This window comes from Lepus europaeus, chromosome 14, assembly GCF_033115175.1.
Source record: "Lepus europaeus isolate LE1 chromosome 14, mLepTim1.pri, whole genome shotgun sequence".
NCBI classification, from domain to species: Eukaryota; Metazoa; Chordata; class Mammalia; order Lagomorpha; family Leporidae; genus Lepus; species Lepus europaeus.
Genome location: NC_084840.1, coordinates 21,694,954 through 21,702,664, shown reverse-complemented (window position 1 = coordinate 21,702,664; position 7,711 = coordinate 21,694,954). Strand labels below are relative to the sequence as shown.

At 45.5% G+C, this 7,711-nt stretch overlaps 1 long non-coding RNA gene across 1 annotated transcript; it reads right to left on the bottom strand.

Moving 5' to 3' along the window:
• Positions 1-730: 730 nt before the first annotated feature.
• Positions 731-7,711, bottom strand: LOC133773712 (uncharacterized). Its single transcript, XR_009867959.1, has 3 exons — positions 7,459-7,711; positions 7,205-7,285; positions 731-2,301 (listed from the first exon to the last, which is right to left on the bottom strand). It is a non-coding gene; the product is annotated as an uncharacterized LOC133773712 (long non-coding RNA).

Here is a 7,711-nt window from a genome sequence, read left to right as displayed (position 1 = left end):
ACACACACAGCACGTACAACATACACATCTATACCACATACACACACCACACACACACACACACCATGCACACTCACACTACATATGCACCTATACCACACACACAGCACATACAACATACACACCTATACCACATACACACACCACACACACACACACCGTGCACACTCACACTGCTTATACACCTATACCACACACACAGCACGTACAACATACACACCTATACCACATACACACACCACTCACACACACACACACACACCATGTACATTCACACTACTTATACACCTATACCACACACACAGCACGTACAACATACACACCTATACCACATACACACACCACTCACACACACACACACACCATGTACATTCACACTACTTATACACCTATACCACACACACAGCACGTACAACATACACACCTATACCACATACACACACCACACACACACACACCATGCACACTCACACTACATATGCACCTATACCACACACACAGCACGTACAACATACACGTCTATACCACATACACACACCACTCACACACACACCATGTACACTCACACTACATATGCACCTATACCACACACACAGAGCATGTACAACATACACACCTATACCACATACACACACCACACACACTACACAAACCATGCACACTCACACTACTTATACACCTATACCACACACACAGCACGTACAACATACAGGTTTATGCTACATACACACACCACTCACACACACACACACACCATGCATACCCACACTACATACACACCTATACCACACACACCCCACATACAACATACACGTCTACACTACATACACACACACCACTCATATCACACACACCGTGCACACTCACACTACATACATACCTATACCACGCACACACCACATATACTCCTATACCACACACACACACCACTTACAACATACACGTTTACAGCACACACGCACACACACACCACATACACTCACACCACACACACCCATACCATGCACACTACATACACACCTACACCACACACACACCACATACAGCAGACACGTCCATACCACCTACACACACAGTACTCACACCACACACCCGCACCACACACATTCACATCACACACACTCATACCACTCACTCTCACACCTCCTACATGGATTCTAAAACTGGCTGGGAAAGCAAGCGAAGGCGTGGCAGATCTGAGCTTGCCCGAGAAACAGGACTGTGTTCCTGCGAAGACTTACAGAGATGCTTGCAAGGAAAGATAGACGACCTGGTGCTTCCACCAAATCCGCTTTTTCTTTTGGCTCCTCGTCTGCAGCCTTTGCCCGGGGCTCGGGGATCAGACCCAGGGAATCACCAAAAGTCAAAGGAATGCGGAAGCCCAGAAGCCGCTTCCAGCAAGGGTGGGTGAGGCTCTCCCCATTCAGTCCCTGCCTTTAATTTCTGAAAAATATCCTCTTGGGAAAAGCCGTGACTCATGATTTCACAGAGTGCATCTTTTTCATCACAGGAGTATTTCCTGCCTTGCAAAGTCACCTTCCGTCCTCCCACGGTAGAGAGCTGGCCCCTCCAGAAAGTGGCTCTTGCTTCATTCTGGTTGAGCGAATTCTGTTTGCCCAGCACAAAATATTTTTAAAAAACAGTTTTGAGGCGTAACCTCAATGCCCATGTTTCTGTAGCCTATGACTAAAAACTTAGAGCTGGAAGGTTTGGGGTTCTGTGGTCCCAGCTGCCATGGAGACGCAGCAGGCTCTAGCAGGATTTCTCTCCCTGTAGTATTGTGAACTTTCCCAGTGGCGTCTTTCTCTTAAGTTCCTGAGCACTCTGGCCTCCAGGACTGGACAGGGCAGCCAGTACAACCTCTGCCTGCTGCCCCATGCAGCCACTGAGGATGGGGCCATCCTCTCCTGCTTCTCGGTGCCAATTGGCTCCTGCCAAGAACTGCCACGGTCACATTCCCCCAGTAGGCTGTGTGGACCCAGAGCTTTCTAGGGTTCAGGTCAGCAGCATTCTCAATGTACACATGCCCTAGGATGCCCACGTATCTCCAGAGTGGGTGGTTTGGGAGTGCTTCTGGTGGTGTGAGACCTGATTTCACCACTCTCAACGGTGGTGCCAAGCCCAGCCTGCCATGCCAGACTCCTTCCCTTCTCAAGGTGAGTCTTGGAGGGGCATGGGCTGCCATCAACCCCCTTGCAATCCAGCTTCTCTATGCAGTGGTCCATCGTCAACGTTTATGAATGTCTGAGCCCCAGGTGTGAACAGAGTTCAAGGCTTTTCTCCAGAACTTTCTTCAAGCCACTGTAATTCAATGGAGGCAAGTGAGCATTTATGGAGAGAGACGTTGGCACCTTCCCCTGGCTTGGTTTGGGCTCGTGGAGGCAAGGAGTGAATAGAGAGGTTAAGTCTCCGCTCTCGTCCAAGAAGCCAGCCCGTGGTGATATGCATGACAGACAAAGCACTTCAGCAGTTTGGTACATGCAAAAACCCTGAGCTGGGTAGACCAGATATCGGTATCTTGATTTCATGGATGAAAAAAAAAGAAAAAGAAGCACAGTGATTTGCCTAAGCTCAGACAGCTAGAAAATGGAACTACCAAGAACTGAGCCCGGGTCTCCAACCCCAAGTCCAGGAAGCTTGGAGACAGAGCTGTGACCGTGCTGCCCATGGAGTCATACTTCGTGTCTGGATTCCTGGCCCTGCAGGGTTCTGGCTGCGTGGCCTTGGGTGAGTCACTTGATTCCACTGTACCTCAGTTTCCTTGTGTGTAAAGTGGGACTAACCATACTGCCCCCTTCATAAGCTTTTGTGAGAATTAAATGAGGAAATACAGGCCAAAGGGCTAGCGCTGTGGTGCAGTGGGTGGAGCTACTGCCTGTGGTGCCCACATCCCTTTGGGTGCTGCCAGTTCAAGTCCTGGCTGCTCCACTTCCAATCCAGCTCTTTGCTATAGCCTGGGAAAGCAGTGGAAGATGGCCCAAGTCCTTGGGAAGACCTGGATGAAGCTCCTGCCTCCTGGCTTCGGATTGGCACAGCTCTGGCCATTACGGCCAATTGGGGAGTGAACCAGCGGATGAAAGACCTCTGTTTCTCTCTGTCTCTCCTTCTCTCTCTGTGTAGCTTGGACTTTCAACTAAATAAATAAATCTTAAAAAGAGAGAGAGAGAGAGACAGAGAAAATACAGGGCAAACACACAGAAGAGTGCCTGGCACAATAGTAAGTACCAGCAGGGAGTTGCTCTTAAAATGCTAACATCATTTTCCCATATTGTCATGTCACAGTCAGTGCCTTTCACTAACAAAAATAGCTAAAATCAGAGAGGCCAGATGGCTACAATTTTTTGCTTTTTTTTATCCTTTTTTTTTTTTTTTTTTTGGACAGGCAGAGTGGACAGTGAGAGAGAGAGACAGAGAGAAAGGTCTTCCTTTTGCCGTTGGTTCACCCTCCAATGGCCGCCGCGGCCGGCGCGCTGCGGCCGGCACACCGCGCTGATCCCAAGACAGGAGCCAGGTGCTTATCCTGGTCTCCCATGGGGTGCAGGACCCAAGCACTTGGGCCATCCTCCACTGTACTCCCTGGCCACAGCAGAGAGCTGGCCTGGAAGAGGGGCAACCGGGACAGAATCCGGCGCCCCAACCGGGACTAGAACCCAGTGTGCCGGCGCCGCAAGGCAGAGGATTAGCCTATTGAGCTGTGGCGCCGGCCAATTTTTTGCTTTTTAACTATTATTTTTAAAAGGACAATTATCTGATAAAGTGTTCCTAACAGTACCCCCTGTTAGAAACAAAATACACTGTGGTGAATCCCAGTTTTTATCAGTCTCTTTCCTACAAAGCTGCTTTAAAATGGGAAGACTTTGGCCCCAAAACAAGTCATATGAGGATATAATGTGAAATTTCAGGACCAGAACTCACTGAGCCAGCTTTCTTTTTGATTAACAATGTTAATAAAGTTAAATGAAAACGGCCTCGTTTCCTAACGAGCCAAGTCGTTTTGTTCTAAAATCATTATGCATTAAATGACTATTTCTGCTTCCCCCTGATGTTTGACATCTGCAAGTGTTTCTATTCTATCTTCATTTTTAATACTAGCTTTATTGAGAGAGAATTCACATTCCATAAAATGAACCCTTTCAAAGTGCACAGCTCAGTGTTTCTCAATATATTCTCAGAGTTGTGCAACCAGCACCATTAACTGATCTCAGGACATTTCCGTCATCCCGAAAAGACACTTGGTACCTGTGCACAGTCACTCCCCGCCATCCGTGGTCCCTGGACACTTTCCTCTGGTTTCCTTTCTATCCCGATGGCTTTGTCTGGTCCTATCAGTGGAATCACACTACAAACGTTTTCTAGAAGTCGAGCCATACAGCGTGTGAGTCTTTGTGGTTGTCTCCTTTTACTTAGCACCCTGTTTTCTAAGTGCTTTCATGCTGTAGCACACGTCAGCACTTCATTCTTTTAGTTGCCAAGTTCTGGTTCTTTGGATGCATAGACCACATTTTGTCCATCCACTTTATCAATTGATGGATATTTGTGTTGTTTTCACTCTTTGACAATTATGAATAACACTGCAATGATGTTCACATACAAATTTTTGTCTGGGCATGTCTTCAGTTCCTTTTCAATTCCTAGGGATGGAATTGCCAAGTCATGTGGTAACTATGGTAAACATTTTAAGGATCTACCACACTGTCTTCCAAAGTTCCTGAACCATTTTCCAGTTCCACAGCTATATGTGAGGGTTCCAGCTTCCTCACATCCTCATTAACACTTATCATTTCCTATCTTTATATATTTTTTCCATTCTAGTGAATGTTTATAGCAATTGCACGGTGATTTTGATTTGGGCTTTCTTAATAGCTAAGAATATTTGTCATGTTTTCAGGTGTTTGTTGGCTATTCCTACATCTTTTTTGGTGAAATGTCTATTCTGTCTGGGTTACGTTTTTAGCATTGAATTTTAGGAGCTCTTTAGACACGCTGGATACCAAGTTCCGTATCTGATATGTTATTTTCTATTCTATGGGCTTCTTTTTTTTTTTTCATTTTCTTTAGAACACAACAGTTTTTAATTTTGATGAGGTCCAACTTGTCCATTTTTTTCTTGTGTTGTTTGTTCTTTCAGTATCATGTCTAAGAAACTCTTGCCTAATCCAAGGCCATGAAGATTTACTATTTTCTTTTATAAATTTTATAGTTCTAGCTCTTACTTCTACGACATTCACGCATTTTGAATTAATTTTTGTTATGTTAATAGGTGTCCAACTTAATTCTTTTGCATGTGGCTATGCAGTTGTCCCAGCACTGATTGTTGGAATGGCCATTATTGCACCTTTGTGGAAAATCAAATGACCTTACACTTCTTTTGGAATTCTCCATGCCAGATTATTCACCTGTACCAGACGGTCTTAATTCCTGCAGCTTTGGAAGAGGTTTGAAATTGAGAAATATGAGTCCTCCAACTTCGTTTATCCTTTTCAAATTTATTTAAGCTATTCTGGAATCCCCTGAATTTCCATATAAATCTATGATCATATGGTGCTTAATTTTATGAGTCAACTTTTCTGAGCCACAGGCTACGCAGAAATTTGGTTAAACATGACTCTGGGTGTGTCTGAGAGAGTGTTTCTGGATGAGGTTAACATTAGGATCAGTAGACTGAAAAGACAGGCTGCCCTCCCGACTGTGGGTGAGCCTCAGCCAGTGCAGAATAAACAGGCTGAGTAAGGGAGAATTCCCTGTCAGAACCTCCTTCACCTGGGGCACTACTTTTCTCTTGCCTTCACACTTGGAATTGGACTGGAAGTCAGAGAACTGGCTCCCCAGGTCCTCAGACCTTCACAGTTGGAATAGAACCATGTCACTGGCTCCGAGGTTTCCCAGCTGGCCAGCTGTGGATCTGGGGCATTCTTGGCCTTGTAATCCATATATACTTGTGGTTCTGCTTCTCGGGAAAATCCTGAACCATTAATAGATCAACTTAGCCATCTCTGCACAGAAACCAGTTGAGATGTGGACAGGGAGTACAATCTGTATTGGCCATCATTTATTTATGAAGAATATTTTCTCTGATTATAGAATTCCAGTTTGGTAGTATTTTGTTTTCATTGTTTATTGTCCCACTTCACTCACCACCACCCCCAAAAAAAATTAAGGACAGTATTTCTTTACTTTATGGCCATCACCGTTTCTGCTGAGAAGACAGCTGTCAACCTTAGAGTCATTTGGAAGTAGTTTGGTTTTTTTGGTTTTTTTTTTTCTTCTGATTGTTTCTTGGTATGGTCAGTTTTCAACTCTAGCTGTTCTAAGAGATGGGATGTAAGATTTCCCGTGGCTTTGATTCGCATCTATGCAATGACAAACGATACTGAGATTTTTTACCTTTGGCATCTATTAATCTTCTTTGGTGTCTGTTCAAGTCTTTTGTCCATTTTTAAGGATTGCATTGTTTTATTTTAATTTTAATTAACTCACCTGTTAGGTGAGTTTGGAGCATTCTTTCCGTTTTCTGGACACATGAACTCTATTCTAGGGAGGATTTACAAGTATTTCTCTCATGCCAAGTTCATTCTCTTGGGTATCTTTTTATTATTATTATTTGATAGAGCTAGACAGTGAGAGAGAGAGAGAGAGCGAGAGAGAGAGAAAGGTCTTCCATCCGGTGGTTCACCCCCCAAATGGCCACTACGGCCAGAGCTACGCCAATCTGAATCTAGGAGCCAGGAGCTTTCTCCAGGTCTCCCACGCGGGTGCAGGGACCAAGCACTTGGACCATCTTCTACTGCTTTCCCAGGCCATAGCAGAGAGCTGGATTGAAAGTGGAGCACCCGGGTCTCCAGCCGGCGCCCATATGGGATGCCGGTGCTTCAGGTGGTAACCCGCTGCACCACAGCACCGGTCCCTAAATATTTTTTTCTTTAAACACTTTCCATTCTCTTACTCTTGAATTCTTTGTTCTTGAGTTCTTTGTCCTTGACAAAGTGTTTTACTGAGCTGAGAAGAAGTGGGGTGAAGAAAGCTAAAAGCTGAACGAAACACAGTCATGTGGCCCAGGAACATAAGTATCTGGCGGGAGAACCGTCCCTTTGCTCTCCCTCTCCACGGAGACAGACGACAACCACAGTTACAAAGGACAATGCTGGGAAAGGCCTGGATCCACGAAAGCAGAGAATTTGGGAAAATCCCAATCAGATGCACTCACCTCAAAGTCCGAATCCAATGTTGGTTGCACATCCGGTTTCTAGAATCCAGAATCACCTGTCCCAATCCTTGTGTTTCACAACTGCAATGCAGGAAAGTGAGAAATAGAATGAATTTTTTTCTGCTCTTTCATGTCACCCACACTTGGATCTCATTCTGAGAAAGAGCTCATCTCCCATCAGATGGAAGGCTTGTCCAGCTTCCCTGGCAGCCAGAGCTTGGCTCAGCTAGGCCTGCCCAATCAGATGCACTCACCTAAGCTCTGATTCAAGGTCGGTGATACAGGAACGAGGCAGCGATGGCAACAGCTACATCTGGAGCCCTGAGTCAGTGGAGCACATCTGGTTTCTAGAATCCAGAATCACCCATCCTTTCATTGCAAACGCAGTGTGGAGAGAAGTGGAGACCAACCCAATGCAAGCAGGGAAAAGCTATTGTGTTCAGAGCTTGCTGTAACAAGGAAGTCAGCCTCCATCACCTGCATTTTGGAAGAGACTCAAAGGCAGGC